The sequence below is a fragment of the Balaenoptera borealis genome (assembly GCF_965194805.1).
Source record: "Balaenoptera borealis genome assembly, chromosome: X".
NCBI classification, from domain to species: domain Eukaryota; kingdom Metazoa; phylum Chordata; class Mammalia; order Artiodactyla; family Balaenopteridae; genus Balaenoptera; species Balaenoptera borealis.
Genome location: NC_138881.1, coordinates 123,136,091 through 123,155,056, shown reverse-complemented (window position 1 = coordinate 123,155,056; position 18,966 = coordinate 123,136,091). Strand labels below are relative to the sequence as shown.

General features: G+C 40.5%; 1 protein-coding gene across 1 annotated transcript in view; it reads left to right on the top strand.

The window, feature by feature from the left end:
* The first annotated feature begins 56 nt into the window (after positions 1-56).
* Positions 57-18,966, top strand: part of LOC309620104 (uncharacterized protein) — a 554,572-nt gene continuing 535,662 nt past the window's right edge. Inside the window, exon 1 of the mRNA XM_082376200.1 lies at positions 57-298. The gene's annotated coding sequence lies outside the window, so the exon portion shown is untranslated. The remainder of the gene's footprint in view (positions 299-18,966) is intronic.

Sequence of the window (18,966 nt, the reverse complement as noted above, 5' to 3'; positions counted from 1 at the left end):
GGTCGCGCCGCTTCGCGTCGCCTGGCGAGGACCAGAGCGCCCATTCCTTTAGCGGGGGCAAGCCGAGGCGTGGGAAAGGGCCTCCCGTAGCAAACTAGTGTGTTCACTTATCCACGTCCGGGCTGGCTTGGGTTGGAGGTGTTTTGTTTTTTGTTTTTTTTAAGTGGGGCAGAGCCTAATTGAGCTGGAGGTGGAGTGGGACAAGAATGAAGGTGAAGAATTAGATTGAAGAAGACTTTGAACTAGTGACAGTGGCAACGGCGGTGACTCAGGCTTGTGTGACCCTTAGAGGCTGAAGGTGAGAGTAACGCCCTCCCCCAAGAGATTTTGGGCCGTCCTGTGGATGCATCCTGTGTCCTCGGAGGGGCAGTGGAGTGTGTCAGGACCTCTGGAAGTGTTAGTCCTTCCACAGACCCAGCACTGACCCACATACTTCCCTTCCCTCGATTCAGTTTCATACTTTTACTTGACATACGTAAAAAAGAAAATGTGTTAAACACTTGTTAATTTCTTTAGTTTATTTCACTACTACTTCACGCCTACTGTATGCCCACCCTGCACCAGAGGCGACCTGTCTACAAGGGCCCGTGCACCTGTTTTCTTGCAGCTCTTTCCCTTTACCCTCCATAGTACAGCAAACCCCAGTTCTTTCTCATTCCTGCTTCTGCATCCTGCTTGTATCCACCTTGACCTAGGTTTCCTTTGGAAGGCTTGTATTCAACTGAGAAGTTTACTGAGCCCCTACCGTATGCCAGACACCGTGCTGAGTGCTAGTGAGACATTGGTCAGAGCTGGGAAATGACTCCAGCTGGAATGTGACCAGTGAGAGTTAACTGGCAGCACTGAGTTGGTGGGGGCGGGTTGAACCGCCCCAGGCAGGTGCCCCAGAATGTGAGGCATCCTTGGGCCTCCAGTTCCCTTCCCACCTCACTCCTAGCCATAGCAGCGGCATTGCTGCTAGTGGAACTCCAGCATGAAAGCCTCAGATCAAGGGCCACATTCCTTGAGGCCATGGTAAACAGGGATGATCTATTGAACTAGGGTTTCTGGAGTAGTCACAAGATGCAAAGATTCCAATGAGGCTGAAAGAGAACCTCACCAGTTGGCTGCATAGAGGCAGAGCAGAGCATGAGCTTTAACCCCAAGTAGTAAAGGGGGACAGATTGATTAGAATGGTTATACCTTCCATGTGTAGGGTGTTGTTCAAATATTCAAATATTACCAGCTCTTCATAACCACTACAAGCTGCACTAAACCTGGTGGTGTCCCCTGAACCGCTGATGCACTTTCATGCCTTCATGTCTCCCCATGCTTCTTGGCCCCCTGAAATATCCTTCTCGTTAGGGTTATTGGCTGGATTCCCATTAGCTTGTTATTTGTATCTCAGGTGCAGAGAGTTAACTTTGCTCCTCAATTCTCAGCACGTTGTCATCATCAGTCCCTGCAAGGCCCCTCTCTTATTTATATTATTTTACATTGTTTAAATTATTTGTCCTCGTCTTTCTCAATACCCACTCTCATTCTTCTTCTAGACACAAGCTGCAATATGTTTCATATAGATCCTTGATCATTTAAGACATGCGGTGTTTTGTGTATGCCTTTTACATTTACAAAGATGGTACTGGACTGTAAATCTCTATTTCCCACTGTTTTCACTCAGCACTGCGTTCTTGAGCTATATCCACATTGCTGTGATTTCCCTAGTGATGGGCGTCTAGGTTACTGCCAACTCCCTGATGTCACACTGTGGTGAAAATCCTTGTGAATGTCTTTACAAACCTTTGCAAGAATTTCTTTTGTGCTCTTAAAGAACTTTGTACACACCTCCTGCTTCCTCACCATACTGCTTGGCATATAGCAGGGACTCGGTAAATGTTGAATACCTCACCCATGATGCTTAATGTACTAGCATCACTTATTTATATTTCTGTTTTCCTCGTTGGACTGTTAGTTCCTTACGGGCAGGAGAGACGTCTTATTTATCTTTGTGTCCCTGGCACATTCAAAGTGGTTGATTTTAGGAAATGTTGGATGAATGAATGCATGCCTGTCCTCACTACCTGTATGTGCTATGATTTAGTCTTGCCCACTTAACTCTGAGTCTCAGCTCAGCTGAATTCAGACACAGGCTCAGCCCCGCTCATGAGCTTGTTCCTCCCACATTCTTCTCTCTCTCTCTCTCTCACTGGCAACCCCTTCTTCAGGGTGGTTGCTCAGGCCTAAAACTGGGTCATTTTGGTCTTCTCTTTCTCTCACACGTTGAATCCATCAACAAATCCTTTCAGAGTCCACAATCTAGTTCTCACCACTTGTGCTGCTAAAACCATGGTCCAAGTCCCTATCCTCTTTTACCTGGATGATTGTAACAATTTCACTGGTTTCCCTGCAACCACTCTTATCCTCTGTCTATTCTCAACACAGAGACAGACTCTATTCAGGTGTCAATCAAGTCACTCTGCTATTCAAAACCTTCCAATTGTACCCTAAATGCCTCAGGGAAAGGCCAAAGTCCTTATTAATTCTGGCCTCAGTGCCCTTCACCCACTGGCCTCTGTTATCTCCTTGATCTCACCTTCTACCTCCTCCCTTCACTCCGTTCCAGCCATACTGGCTTCTTTGCTGTTTCTTGAAAACATCAGGTAAGTTCTGTCTGTCTCCTATCACTAGAATATAAGCTCAGTGAGAACAGAGATTTTTGTTTCTTTTATTCACTGCTTGTCCCCAGTGCCTACCACAGTGTTTGGAACATAGCAGGTGCCTACTGATTTATGAAATGAATGAATAAATGAATGAATATGTGTTGAGGATGCAGCTTGGGTCAAATCTGTTTTCGTGCTTATATTTATCTGATATTGGAATGATGCTTCAGAACCTCTAGACTTGCCTTGGCCCCTAGCTTCCATTAAATTGTTGCCTGTTGTCTTTGCATTGATTTATTCTGTGTTATTTCCTGCTCCTTCGAAATTTGAGCCCTTTGAATCTTTTTCATGCCTCAATCCCAACTAAAATGCCCTTTGCCCTTTCCAACTCTAGAAATCCTATGTACCCGCTTGGAGCCAGCTAAAGCCTCACTTTTTTCATGACACATTCTCTGACAATCTCACTTCACTTTGACATCTCCTTTGAACTAGATATTAGAAAAAAATTAAATAATAGTCTTTATGTTTTAGAACAGTTTTAGATTTACAGGAATATCAAGCAGATAGTAGAGAGTTCGCATATCAGTTCCCTGATATCTCCCTCCCAGTTTCCTCTATTGTTCACATCTTGCATTACTGTGGTTTATTTGCTATCATTGATGAGCCAAATTGATATATTTTATTAGCCAAAGTCCATACATTAGTTTACATTAAGGTTCACTCTTTGTGTTGTATAGTGTATGGGTTTTGACAAATGCATAATGTCATGCACCCCCCATTATAGTATCATATAGAATAGTTCCACCACCCTAAAAATTCCCTGGGCTCCACCTATTTATTCATCAGCTCGACCCCCTAACCCTAGGCAACCACTGACCTTTTTACTGTCTCCATAGATTTGTCTTTTCCAGAATGTCATAGAGTTGGAATCATCCAGTATGGGGCCTTTTCACATTGGTTTCTTTCACTTAGCGATAGCATTTAAGGTTCCTCCATGTCTTTTCATGGTTTGATAGCTCATTTCTTGTTAGGGAAGAATAATATTCTATTGTCTGGATGTATCACAGCTTATTTATCCATTTGCCTACGGAAAGACATCTTGATTGCTTCCAAGTTTTGGCAATTATGAATAGAGCTGCTATAAGCATCCATGTGCAGGTTTTTGTATGGACATAAGTGTTCAACTCATATGGGTAACTACCTAGGAGTGTGATTGCTGGATCCCGTGGTAAGAGTATGTTTAGTTTTCTAAGAAACCGCCAAACTGTCTTCCACAGTGGCTGAACCATTTTGCGTTCCCACCAATGATGAATGAGAGTTCCTGTTGCTCCACATCCTTGCCAGCCCAACCCAACTTTTGGTGCTGTCAGTGTTCTGGATTTTGGCCATTCTAATAGGTGTGCAGTGGCATCTCATTGTTGTTTTAATTCACAATTCCCTAATGACTTATGATGCTGAGCATCTTTTCATATGCTTATTGCCATCTGTATATATATTCTTTGAGAAAGTCTCTGTTCAGACCTTTTGCCCATTTTAAAATTAGGTTGTTTTCTTATTGGTGAGTATTAATAGTCCTTTGTATATTTTGGATACCAGCTCTTTATCAGATTGTGTTTTGCAGATATTTTCTCCCAGTCTGTGGCTTGTCTTTTCATTCACTTAACAGTCTTTCACAGAGTAGAGGTTTTTAATTAAAAAGTCCAGCTTAATCAATTTTTTTCTTTCATGGGTCATGCTTTTGGTATTGTACCCCAAAAGTCATCACCAAACCTAAGTTCACCTGGATCTTCTCCCTTGTCATCTTCTAGAAGTTTATAGTTTTGTGTTTTACATTTACGTCTGTGATCCATTTTGAGTTAATTTTTGTGAAATGTATAAGGTCTGTGTCTAGACTTATTTATTTTATTTTTTATATGCATAAAATAAAATGCATATGGATGTCTAATCATTCTTAGATCTTCTTTGATTTCTGTCTTCAAGGTTTTGTAGTGTTCCTCATATAGATACTGTACATATTTTGTAAGATTTATGCCTAAGTATCTCATTTTTTTTTGGTGCTCCTGTAAGTGGTGTTGTATTTTTAATTTCAAATTCCAATTGTTCATTGCTGGTATATAAATCTCCCTCTAACCACTGCTTTTGCTGTATCCCATAAATTTTGATAAATTGTAGTTTTTTAATTTAGTTCAAAATATTTCAAAATTTCTCTTGAAACTTCTCCTTTTACCCATGTGTTATTTAGAGGTGTGTTGTTTAATCTCCAAATATTTGGGAATTTCACAGTTATCTTTCTGTTGTTGATTTCTAGTTTAATTCCATTGTGGTCTGAGAGAAGACATTGTATGATTTCTGCTATTTCAAATTTGTTATGGTATGTTTTTGGACCATTCTTGGTGAATGTTCCATGTGAACTTGAGAAGAATGTGTATCCTATTGTTGGCTGAAATAGTCTATAGCTGTCAATTAGATCAAGTAGATTGATGGATCTGTTCAGTTCAGCTATATCCTTACTGATTTTCTGCCTGCTCAATCTATCAGTTACTGACAGAAGGGTGTTGAAATCTCCTAATATAACAATGGATCTATTTCTCCTTGTAGATCTGTCAGCTTTTGCCTCACATATGTTGACACTCTTGTTGGCTGCATATACATTAAGAAATTTTATGTCTTCTTGGAGAATTGACTTCTTTATCATTATGTAATGCTCTTCTTTATCTCTGATATTGTTCCTTGCTCTGAAGCCTGCTTTATCTGAAATTAACATAGATAATCCAGCTTTCCTTTGATTCGTGTTAGCATGGTATATATCTCTTCACCCCTTTACTTTTAATCTAGTTGTGTCTTTAATTAATTAATTTATTTATTTATTTTTGGCTGTGTTGGGTGTCAGTTGCAGCACGCTGGATCTTTTCGTTGTGGCGCATGTGCTCTTTGTTGCGGTGCATGGGCTTCTCTCTAGTTGTGGCGCGTGGGCTCCAGAGTGCATGGGCTCAGTAGTTGTGGCTCATGGGCTCTCTAGTTGTGGCATGCATGCTCAGTAGTTGCGGCGCACAGGCTTAGTTGCCCCGTGGCATGTGGGATCTTAGTTCCCCGTCCAGGGCTCGAACCCGTGTCCCCTGCATTGGAAGGCGGATTCTTAACCACTGGACCACCAGGGAAGTCCCCCTGGCTGTGTCATTATATTTAAAGTGAGTTTTTTTTAAACAATGTATAGTTGTATCTTCTTTTTAAATCTACTTTGTTAGTCTCCATCTTTTAATTCATGTATTTAGACCATTCACATTTAAAGTGATTATTCATATAGTTGCATTAATATACCATTTTGTAACTCTTCTATTCACTGCACTTGTTCTTTTTTAATCTTCCTCTCTTTTTCTGTCTTCTCTGGCTTTAATTGAGCAATTTATATGATTGTATGTTTTCTCCTCTCTTAGGATATCAGTTATACTTCTTTTAAAAAATTTTAGTGCTTTCCCTAGAATTTGCAATATATATTTACAGCTAATTTAAGTTTACTTTCAAATAACACTATACTGCTTTATGTGTAGTGCAGGTACCTTATTAAAGAGTATTCCCATTCACTTCTGTCTCTCCTGCCATTTAATTTCACTTATCCATATACCATAATCACCAATGCATTGTTGCTATTAGTGATTTGAAAAGATAGGTCTATTAGATCAATTAAGATTAAGAAAAAATAAAAGTTTATTTTATCTTCATTTATCCCTTCCCAAAACTCTTCCTTTCTTTATGGAGATTTGAGTTTCTGACCTGTGTCATTTTCCTTCTGTCTAAAGAACTTGTAACTTTTTTTTTAAACATTTCTCTCAATCTTTGGCTGAAAAGGTCTTTATTTCTTCATCACCTTTGAAGGATAATTTCACTGGATCCAGGATACTAGTTTTTCCCCCCTCTTTCAACACTTTAAATATTTTGCTTCATTCTTCTTGCTTGTGTGGTTTCTCATGAATCCCTGGGCTATGATCTTCAGAAGCACTTCTTAGCTTTTTTTTTTCTCCCTTTAAGTGACACAGAAAGGTTAGAGGGGACTACACTGGCTCATAGCTCCTCCCCCAGGTTAGGAAAGGGCTCTGGTAAGGTAATTTCCCTTGGAGGGCAGGCCTTTGTTATGGAGAACACTGGGTGTATTTCAAAATGGTTGTGCTTTCCATCCTCCTGCACACAACAGGGAATTTTTCTCTGAACGTCACTCTGAGAACCTGGAGGGGGGGTGGTACCTGGAGGCAAAACCCATGAAAATGTAGGCCTTTCCCCAAGATTCGTCCCCCAGGAGTTTTCAACTCTTCAGCTAGTCCACACTCAGCCTCAAGCAATTCATCAGAACCAGCATTTAAGTATTCCTACCAATAATTGGCTCCAGTGGCTTCTGCCTCAGGTAATCAGATCTCTGTTGTGATTATCTACATTCACCTCTCTCCACATTTGGGGCTGGCAGTTTGCCCTGTGACCTCCGTTCTCTGGGTCTAAGAAAAGTCATTGCTTTTCTGTTGGCTTAATGTTTTTCTGGTTGTAAGGCTGGGAGTGATAACTTCTAAGCTCTCTACACTTCAGAGCTTGATGTTAAACGTTTGGGTTAGAATTTCTCTTGTAGCTTGGGGTTCAGTGTCAGGACTCGTGTTCATAGCCGAAACATCACCAATAAGCCTGCACAAGTGGAAGTACTAATGCTCAAGGTCAGTTCAAGTATCTACTTCATTATGAGATAATCACATTATTTTCTCTTTATCCTTTAAGAACAATAAGCATGCGATCTGTGGCAGACACTGGGTTGGTTAACTCTACTTCCATTCCCAGCCTCATTCTCCCCTGCCTGCCTCTACCCTAGAGGCTGGAAAACCTAAATGTGCACATTTCCAGACCCCCTGCAGCTAGAGTGGCCACATGACATATTTCTTTGCAAGTAAGATGTAAACATAAGTTTTTTGGGAAGTTTCTGGGGAAGCTTTTGCTTTTTTGAGAAAGGGGGACAAATATGGCTGATGTTGCCTCCTCCTCTGTAATGCCTGCCTTGACTGTGGATGTGATGCCTAGGGAAACGTAGGGAAACCATGAGGGGCTAGCCAAGAGAATCACAGTGGTATCAGTGAACCATTGCCAGCAGCCACCTACCACCAGACTTCTTGTGTGAGAAAAAGAAACCTCTATTCGATTAAGCTTTCCTAAGGTGGCTTTTCTATAACCTGCAGCCATATGCACTTCTAACTGATGGAGCACCTAACCTATATGGAATCTGAGGTACAAAACCAAGAAATCAGTCTAATAGGTAACCGCTAGGAAAAGCAGGAGTAAGTTTGGCTCCAGTGAAAGAGTGATGCTGACACCTACCCTGTTCAAAGAATGAAAGGAAGGATTAGTCTTGATGTTGAAATACTGAGGACTAGAGCTTTGCTGATTGCCAGTTGTCATATACATACGTTACATGAGTTGTGGGGGAAGGTTGATTCTGTGTGAGTTCAGTGCCAGTGACCAGTAGCAGGAGAAGAAGGCAATCTTCATGGGGTGGGGGGGTCGTAGCAGTGTCCCAGTGCTGCACACAGGGAACCAATCAAAGGACAGATTGCTCAAGTTTTCTGAATTCCAAAGAAGAGGCTCTTTGTTAGCCAGTCTTCTTGGGCAAGTTACTTGATCTCTGTTCAGTTTCCTTTTGTAAAATGGGGATAATAAATAGAATGCAGCTCATTGGGGCATTGTGAGCATCAAATGAGATAATCTGTGTAAAGAGCTTAACCAGTGTCGACAGACAACGTGTTGTATCAACGATGTTAAGGCTGGACTGTGGGTCTCTGCTTGCTTTTGCCATCGCCAGCCACAGACTCACAAACTCCGCCTCACTCTGCAGAGCAGCATACACGACTGGCTTATCCTCCTGACATCAACAGAGCACTCCAAGAAGGGCTTTTAATACTAGGGCAGAGAAACGTTTCTAAGCTACAGTGGACCTTGGTTTGATCATTCATTTGGGCTCGATGAGCTGCCAAAGTCAAGTGAACTTCCACCTGAAAGGCAGTAAGCAAAGTCCTTCAGAAGTGTGAATTTGTTTAGTAAGAGTCCTGTTTAGAGTCCTGCCGGGAACTGACTAAGTTTGGAGGTTCATATGTCCTTTTTGAAATGTGGAATATTGTCTGTCTCAAGTCTCCTGGCATTTTTCTCATCCTCTCGATTTCTCAGAGATGATTTAAAGTGGTGACTGAGGGTCACTGTCTACTGCAGTACTGGGTCAGTGCGTGTTGCAAGTGTGGCTTTGTTTATCAGTATGATTACGTTAGATTACATATCACTTAAACCTGACAAATATTGACCTAATTAAAGGGTTCTATTTTTATTTTATTCATTATCACATGTAATAACAAGTCTGGAGACAGGCCGTGTGGAACTGATACAGGAGCTCTTTCTGCTTCCCCCTTACTGTCCTTGATGTCCCCATGCTTGCAAGTTGACTGCTCCTCCTCCAGGCCTTGAGATCACATTTTATGCAGGGAAAAGAGAGAAGAATAGAGGGCACGAGGCATATGCCAGCTGCTCGTTTTTTTCCTTTTTTTAAAAAATAAGAAAAATAATAGCTTTCTCAGAAGCCCCATCTAGTACACTTCTGCTTACATCTCATTGGCCAGCATGATGTTGCCTGGCCACATAGAGCTTCAAGGAAGCCTGAAGCTTGCCATTTTTTTAGCCAGACACATTGCTGCGGTAAACAAAACTGGGTTTCTTTTGGAAGAGGAAGATGTGAGTGGTGTTGGGTATGTAGCTAGCAGCGAGTGCCGCACTTGGCGTCCACAGTGTTGACGGTGGAACAGTAATAGCTGGGGAAACCCTGGCTCACAGTTGCAAACTAGTCAACCAAGCAGAGGGTGTGTGTAAAGTGTAGAGATTTTTGTTCCTGGCCTCCATGAAAAGGTTGCCTGTTTTGAAGGAGTAGAGGAAAGCCCAACCTCAGAAATGTAATCTGTGATTGTTATATTATAAAGCAACAGTCTAGAGCTTTCTTGCTCCTTTCTTTTTGACAAACCTGCCTTTTCAGAATTAATGGGAAGAAATATTTTCCATAACCTTTAGTATCTAGGCAGAGCAGGGCTCAGACTCTTCTTAGAACTGACATGAAAATATTTCAACCATTTAAAAATTCAAGGGACAAGGAAAGACTGAGGGATGTTAACAGACAAAAGGAGATTAAAAAGACATGATGACAAAATGCAATGTGGTATTCTGGATTGGCTCCTGGGAGAGAAAAAAGGGAGGTAGAGTGGGAAAACTAGTGGAATCTGAATAAAGTTTGTAGTTTAGTTAATAATTACGTGCAGAAGTTGGTTTGTTACTTGTGACAAATGTAACAAGGTACTGTGATACCCTAGGGGAACTTGGCACCCTAGGGTATATGAGAACTCTGTATTAGCTTGGTAACTTTTCTGTGAATTGAAAATTATCCCAACATTAAAAACTCATTGAGGGCTTCCCTGGTGGTGCAGTGGTTAAGAATCCGCCTGCCAGTGCAGGGGACACAGGTTCGAGCCCTGGCCCGGGCAGATCCCACATGCCGCGGAGCAGCTAAGCCCGTGCGCCACTAGTAACTACTGAAGCCCGCGCGCCGTGCTCCACAGTAGGAGAAGCCACTGCAGTGAGAAGCCCGCGCACCGCAACGAAGACCCAACGCAGCCAAAAGTAAAAATAAATAAAATAAATTAAAAAAAAAAAAAAGAACTCATTGAAAAATTAAGGGAACGTTGGAGGAAAAAATTGTTACATGACAAACAAAGTATTTACATTTCATTAGTAGCAGCTGTAATTATTCCATGAGTGGGATCCAGATGCACTGGTATGAGTCTAAGGTATTTTCACAGCTGGAATTGAGGCACGTCCAGAAAACTGATGGGAGGAAGGCCCACCGTTAGTCTGTTTTTCATGAGAGATGCGAAGCCTATTAGGAAAAACTTAAAAGAGTTGGAGTAGAGAGATCAAGCAAATGTGGTCCAAGGACTGAGGCCACCATGGGACAGGACTGATTCTTAGTGCGGTATTAGTAACTCAGATTGTTTCCTGGCTCTAGCACCCTGGGCATCATGCCAGAATTCTAGATACAAGAGAAGCAGTAAAAGAGCTCATAAAGCTGGACTACTGAGGATGAAAGCTGTCACCTGCATTGAGCCCAAGATTTTTTCAAGCGATGGACATAACACTGGCTGTTTTAGCAGTGATGGGAGTCGCGTCTTCAGTTCGCTTGTCACAGGACCTTTAGCAATGGGCCCGAGCATCACTGACCTAATGGGAGGGCAGAGATATTAGCAGTAATGTTTCCAGTTGGCAGTGGTAGCATAGTTTTAGTGATAGGAGATATAAGTACAGGAGAAGGAAATATAAATGTCTCAGGAGCCAAGAAGGCTAGTTCTAAGAGAACACAGGAGGCACAGCCAGGGTACTCACCAGCAGTATTTTTGAGAAGCTGAAGAGGCCACCATTTTCTCATAATTGTATAGGAGCATGGTCAGAGAAACGCTAATATGCAACTGCCATTGTGATTCTCTTTTTACACCTAGGTTGGTGTGACCTGAGAATCACAGTTTATATGAGAATGCAGTTTGTAAGACCTTACTGTAGAACTGATTGTTATTTGCTGGGTTCTTTTAGTACATGAAATCTGATTTATGGATGCTGGCCAAAATACAATATGATTAAAAAAGGAAATGAAAATCAGTTTGGCTTGAAAGATGTGTATTTGAAAATGCTACTTTGTCCAAGTAAATGGTGATCTTGTCTTGTAAGAAAGAAAATAACAAGCTACATTTTAAGCACACTATTATTATTCATGGAAACTGACCAATTAATTATTCAGGAGAAATTAATTCTTCAGCACTAGGGTTTGGGGCTGGTGTAAATCTGATCACTGACAGGACTTGTGATAAGACTGTGAAGAGCACCAAAAATGTTACAAACCTTGTAGTTTTTAAAATCAGAGGCTTCTTTACCACAATGAATTTCTGAAAATGCTTGCACTAAACCTAGCAGAAAATTGGGCAGAGTTTTCAAATTGAAAGTCAATTTATAGCTTGAAATAACACATTCCCTAATATTAGTGGAGTTACAAAGTCCTGGGAGTGGAGAGGGAGACTTTGGAATATAGGTCCCAATTCCTATCTCTCTACTTCTCTCTTTTTTTTTTAATTTAATTTTTATTTTATATTGGAGTATAGTTGATTTACAATGTTGTGTTAGTTTCAGGTGTACAGCAAAGTGATTCAGTTATACATATACATATATCCATTCTTTTTCAGTTTCTTTCCCCATGTAGGTTATAACAGAGTGTTTTTAAGAGTTCCCTGTGCTATGTAGTAGGTCCTTGTTGATTATCTATTCTATATACAGTAGTGTGTATCTGCTAATCCCAAACTCCTAATTTATCCCTCCCCCCACCTTTCCCCTTTGGTAATCATAAGTTTGTCTTCTAAGTCTGTGAGTCTGTTTCTGTTTTGTAAATAAGTTCATTTGTATCATTTTTTTAGACTCCACGTATAAGTGATATCATATGATATTTGTCTTTGTCTGACTTACTTCACTTAAAATGATAATCCCTAGGTCCACCCATGTTGCTGCAAATGGCATTATTTCATTCTTTTTAATGGCTGAGTAATATTCCATTGTATATATGTACCCCATCTTCTTTATCCATTCCTCTTCCATGGACATTTAGGTTGCTTCCATGTCTTGGCTATTGTAAATAGTGCTGCAGTGAACATTGGGGTGCATGCATCTTTTCGAATTATGGTTTTCTCCAGATATATGCCCAGGAGTGAGATTGCTGGATCATATGTCTCTCTACTTCTCTTGAGGTAAACAGATGCTGAGACCACCAGCTCTTGGGTGCAAGTGAAGATTTGGGCTCTGTGGGAGCTCCAGTGGAGAGAACTGGTATAGGACTTTCCCTTCCATGGGCTGCAGAAATGCCTAGAGACCAGCGTCCAGGAGCCATGGGCTGAGGGGGAGGACACTGTGCATCCTGGGAGAAGCTTGGTGGTCAGAGCCAAAGGCAGAAATCTTCAGTGGCTGCTCGCAGGGCACTGGCAATCTGTCTGCTTCCGAATTCTTGACCGGGGAGTCTGCGTCTTTCTCACCTGCCTCCACCCGGAGGACTGCTTCAATTTAAGGCTCTCTAGAATCTAGAACTGAGCCCCAGAGAGGGGACAACAACAATAAAATAACTACCAGCCCAGGGGCCTAGCAGCCATAGAGGAAGATCCATCAGGACACATCCCAGTAAAAGACCTCCTGGAGGAAACAGGACAACTTGAATAGAAAATAGCAAGAGCATTTGAGGAGATTCAAGAGCAGAACATAGGAGAAGTCTGAAGCTATACAAGTTGATTTCCCAACTAAACAGTACAGTCAGTGAATTAAAGGAGAGAACAGTCCCTGTTGAGATCCAAATTTGTGGCCTGGAACATCAACTCAAAGCACACAAAAATAGAGAGAGATGGAAATCATGAGAGAAAAGAAAGAAACATTTGGAAGACAGATACAGGAGTTTAATTAATTAATTAATTAATTTATGGCTGTGTTGGGTCTTCGTTGCTGCGCAAGGGCTTTCTCTAGTTGCAGTGAGCGGGGGCTTCTCATTGCGGTGGCTTCTCTTGTTGCAGAGCACGGGCTTTAGAGCGCAGGCTCAGTAGTTATGGCTCGCAGGCTTCAGTAGTTGTGGCTCGCAGCCTCTAGAGCGCAGGCTCAGTAGTTGTGGTGCACGGGCTTAGTTGCTCCGCGGCATGTGGGATCTTCCCGGACCAGGGCTCGAACCCGTGTCCCCTGCATTGGCAGGCGGATTCTTAACCACTGCGCCACCAGGGAAGCCTGATACAGGAGATATAATGTGCAAATTATTAGAAGTTCTCGGAGGAGAAAAAGGAACAGGTAGAGGAGAGTCCACACTAAAGAAATGAGAGAGTGACCAGAATCCATAGATTGAAGGAGGTCACCAAGCTTCCAACTGGGTGATTGGAGGAGTCACCAAGGGGAAGTTGTCTCTCCAGGACACCAGAAAGCTGGGGGATGAAGTATTGCCCAGGGACACCGGGGCACTGACTGTGCTCCTGGCAGGTGCCAAGTTTCAGTCAAGAACCACGAGAGCTCATCATTTGTAAACATTGCCTTAAAGGAAAGCACCAGATTATACAAATTGTCCAGAAGGTGATGTGAGCTTGAGAATAGAAGGGCAGTGGTGTAGCAACTCTACAGCTACTTTCCCTGATCTGGGGGACCCTACCTGCAGGGAAAGTGCCGCCAGCAGCTGCACCCGCAGCTGGAACTTAGAAACAAGGGAAGAGCCATGGCAATTTAGGCTGCATCTGCTCCCATGCTGTGGTGGCCATTAGTGCTGTTTACCATATATTTGTAGTTCTTTCCTGTTCTGGGAACATAGCAGTAAACGACGCTTCTGCCCTCTTTTTTTCTGTTTTAGTCGATTTTCTTTCTTATTTCTCTTTTTTAACAGCAAGAGAGAGTTGGAACCCTGAAGGAAAGGAAAGCCTTGATATTCAGGCAGAGGCCTGAATAGGTGTCTCAACTGGATACCCCAAGTTCTGATAGGGAATTAGGGATGTCTTGAGGACCACCTTGAGACCCTAACAAATGAACAGTTGCTGACTTTTCAGGCAGGGATTTGATAGCAAACAGGGCTTTTAGAAGTGGGAAGTGGTGACAGCAGAAAAGAAAAAGCTTTAACTTTCATGGAGCTAACTCTCCTTGTAGAAATGCTGTGAAATACAGAGATTACAAAACAAGGGGATTTCAATCAATATCTGAAGTTTTAAATGCAGGAGGGGATAATAGTAATATCAATAGAGTTTTTTTTTAAACATCTTTTTTTTTAACATCTTTATTGGAGTATAATTGCTTTACAATGGTGTGTTAGTTTCTGCTGTATCACAAAGTGAATCAGCTATGCATATACATATATCCCCATATCTCCTCCCTCTTGCGTCTCCCTCTCACCCTCCCTATCCCACCCCTCTAGTTGGACACTGAATAGAGTTTTAAAATTTTTGTTTTTATTAACTTTCCCTGCAAAAGTGGCTAAGGAGGAAATGGACTTCAAGTTAAAGATTTTTTTGTTAGAAGTAATTCTTTTAAAGAATGCTTTAAAGGCAGTTGGAATCTTTGAGCTCTGTGATTTATGTAAGTGAATTCTTTTGTTTTTAAGTGATGGTCAGAGGACAAGAATTCAGAAATGATTTTCTTCATGGAATGTGACCCTCCACCCCAAAAAACGTACATGTAAATAAGACATAAAACTTCCATTGGTTAATAGCACAAAAGACAATTTGTGACATTTTCCTTCAAAGACAAATGAGTGTATGCCTTAGTCTTGGGCGGGGAGATAAGACAATGTTTGGGCTTTTAATAGGTGTGAGCAATTGATCTCTGTTTCAGCATTTCCATGATGATCTGTGCTCTCCAAGTATACTGAACTGAAATGGCCTTGAGACAATTTACCTAAAGGATTAAAATAAGTGTGACTTTTTAAAATGAAGCACTTTCTTTTACTTCAGACATGACTTTATTTAAGGGAGAAGATGATCCTGCTGGAGTGGGATGCAACGGAGACTGGGGTGTCTTTGGAAAGGAATAGTTTGTTTGCTTTTCTTTCGCTTTCTTCCTCTTAGAATGTTTTAAAATCTTGGCTTGAGGCTGAGGTATGTGAGCTGGTGAGTAGAGAATTTGGACTGTCCCTTTAATAGAAGGTGGGGAAGTGAAGCTTGGAAAAGATCGGAGGGGTATGAAATGGACAGTATTGGACGGGATGGGAATCTGTTGTGTTCATGATGCAATAGTAGTTCTAGCACTGGGCACACAGGAGAGGAGAGGAGGGGGAGGAAATCCAGCCAGACATCTGAGACCCCCCACCTTCCCATCCTGCCACGTCACAATGTGCTCCTCGTGCATGCACAGCCGGAGCCAGCCAAGGTGAAAGATGTCATGAGTCAGAAAGGCAAAGGAAGTCAGATAAGACCTGATGGAAGAGAAGCTGCTCCTCAGCTCCAGAGCTCAGAGAAGAGTCTGAGCATGGGCCCAGGGAAGATGTAGAATTAGGAAAAACAAAGCTGTTCTGAAAACTGAACTCTGGGAAGACAAGCTTGACTGAGCCCTGTCCCCAAGTCAGATTGCTGCTGACAGCAGGTGCTGATTGGACATGCAAAATGAGAACTGCTGGTATTACTGGCCACTAGAAAAGGGTTAATCTCAAGCAGTTAAATTCCTGAAGAATGCATTACTGGCCCTGGTCCCACCCAAGTTTGAGTAGGAATTTCAATCCCTAGTTGGCTTGTTATGGTTCTGGCAGAACCACATCCCATACTTGAGTCTCTTATGGGTTGTATTCATTAGATTACTTGGAAGGAATGAACTTTGTGCTTTATCACTGTGTTGATTATGAGTTAACCACAGAGAGCAAAATTGGGTTATTTTGTTTCTTTGGGTTGTTTTTATTACTGAATTTACTTTACATAAAATACAATTTACTCTTTTCAGTGTATGGTTCTTTCTATGAGTTTTGACAAATGGCTACAGTCCTGTAACTATAATCTCTGCCTCTCACACCCAGCCTCTGGCAAGCACTCTGACATGTTTTCTTTCCCTATAGTTTTACCCTTTCCAGAATGTCATATTAATGGAATCATACAATATGTATGCAGCCTTTTGAGTCTGAATTTTTGCACTTAGCAAAATGCATTTGATATTGCATGTATTAGTACTAGTTCCTTACTTTGTATTGATGAGTAGTATTACATTATGTGCATATGCACATGTACCACAGTTTGTTTACCCATTCGCTATTTGGAGGCCATTTAGATTTCCATTTACATTGTTTCCTGTTTGGGGGGATTATGAGTAAACATGGTATAAACATTTGCATGGAGATATTAGTATGAATATAGTTTTTTATTTCTCTCCAGTAAATACTCAGGAGTGGGATTGCTGGGTCATATGGTAAGTGTGTACTTAACTTTATAAGAAATTGCCAACCTATTTTCAAAAATGGCTGTACTATTTTGCATTTCTATCAGCACTGCCTGTTGCTCAGCATTTTTGCCAGCACTTGGTATTGTTATTTAAAAAAATAGCCATTCTAATAGGTGTGTAGTGATATCACATTTGGGTTTTAATTTGTATTTCTCTGATAAGCAGTTACATTGAGTTCACGTGTTTATTACCCACTTGTGTATCTTTTTTGGTAAAATGCTCCAAAATCTTTTCCCCATCTTAAAAATATGTTGTTTATTTCTCTTATTATTCTGGATACATGTTCTTTGCTAGATATGTGTTTTGGAAATATTTTCTCCCAGTCTGTAGCTTATCTTTTCACTATTTTAATATGTCTTTTGAAGAGCAGTGGTTTTTAATTTTGATGAAGTCCAATTTATTTATTTATTTATACTTTATAGATTGTGCTTTGTGTTTCCTACCTAAAAAATCTTTGCTTACACCAAGGTGGCAAAACCTTTTTTCCTGTGTTATCTTCTAGAATTTTTATATTTTTAGCTTTTAGGTTTACCTCTATCATCCACTTCAATTTAACTATTGTACAAGGTGGGAGATATGGGTTGAGCTTCAATTTTTTTAAAAATGTATATTGAATTGTTCCAGCATAAAATGTAGGGGTTAGGTTGAAAGATATGAGGTGAGACGAAATGAAGGCCTTTCAGAGAATAGGCAGAAGAGGGTAGAGTAGAGTGAAAGTATACTAACTGTTTCATCTTACTGGGATGGGGAAAAATGGGGGAGGAAATGGAGCATTTTGATGGAGACAACATTTGATGTCTTATTTTAAATAGATAGTAAAGAAATATGTGTATTAGAAGAAAGGAAAAATAGCAAGCAGCAATACAAAATAAATAGTAAATATAAAGCTACATGCAAAACACAGAATCAAGCACATCAGACTTAATGTTATATTTGAATGGACTGACTTATCCCATTAAAATATAGAGACTGTCCAGTAGATTAAAAATACACTTAAAATGATAAAGATTGAAATTAAGGATATGAGCAAAAAAATCATGCAAATACAAATAAAAAGAATGCAAGAGGAATTTAAAATTAAAAGAACCAAAGAGGAGAAGAAGGACATTATGTAATTATAAGGGGCAAGGCTATAATAAATACAAACCTATATGCAATAAACAATATAACAGCTAAATACATAAAGTAGGGGTGGTCACTGATCTATAAACAGAAATCATTGAGTGGGGGTTCTAGGAAAGCTCTTTAGAGAAGGCTGACTTAACTATAAGACCTTTTTTGCCCCTTCCCTCCCCTCCTTCTTCTGCCTGGAATATTGGGTGTTATGGTTGAAACTGTAACAGCCACCTTTTGGCCATGAAGCAACTTTGAGGATGGATGGTGGCACTAAAAATTGCAAAGCAGAAAGATAAAAGGAACCCAGAGCATTAATAAATTCATAGAGATGCCATATCAGTCCTGGGCTATCTCTTGTCAAATTTGCTGTGTGTGTGTGTGTGAAAGAGAGAGGGAGACAGAGACAGAGACAGAGAGAGAGACAGAGGGAGAGAGAGAGAAAATAAACCATTAGCTTGTTGAAGCTACTGTTGTATTGATTCTCTTTCTAGCAGCTGAGCATTATTCCTGTCTGATACATAGAGGACTTGAATAACATAATAAATAAACAAGTTAATAGCTATATGTGTATTGGGAAGTATACTATTTTGTGAGGGTAAAGACAGGGGAGTAAGGAAACATTTACACTGTCAATCATGAGTTGGTCCAAAAAGAAATTCGAAGCAGAATTTTAAAAGTAGTTCCTTTATTGATTATACTCATTGACAAAACTTAAATAAAATTTGAAATAAATAATATAAAGGTGACTCATCTACTTTGATATCAAATAAACCCCACATTTCTAAGTAATCTTTGGATCAAAGCAAAAAAGAAAATTGAAGACTTAGAAAGCAAGGTGTAGTTCATACAAAAATATATATTCTCAGAGGAAAATTCATGGCCTTAAATGTCTTCATTTTAAAAAGGACCATGAAAAATAAAGAAACTAAGTACTTATCTAAAAATATTAGAAAAAGACAATGGAAGAAAGCAGAAGAACTAGGAAAAAGCAATTAAGAAAAATAAAAGCTAACAATAAATTAGGAAACAAAAACGGTGGTAGATAGGGTAAAAATCCAAAAGCTTATTCTTTGAAAATAACTATAAATTAGATAAACCCTTTACTAGACTAAAGGAAAAAAATAGAAAACAACAAAAATTGGTAAAATTCATAAGCAGAAATGAGACAAACTTGTGTGTAACATATAGTGAA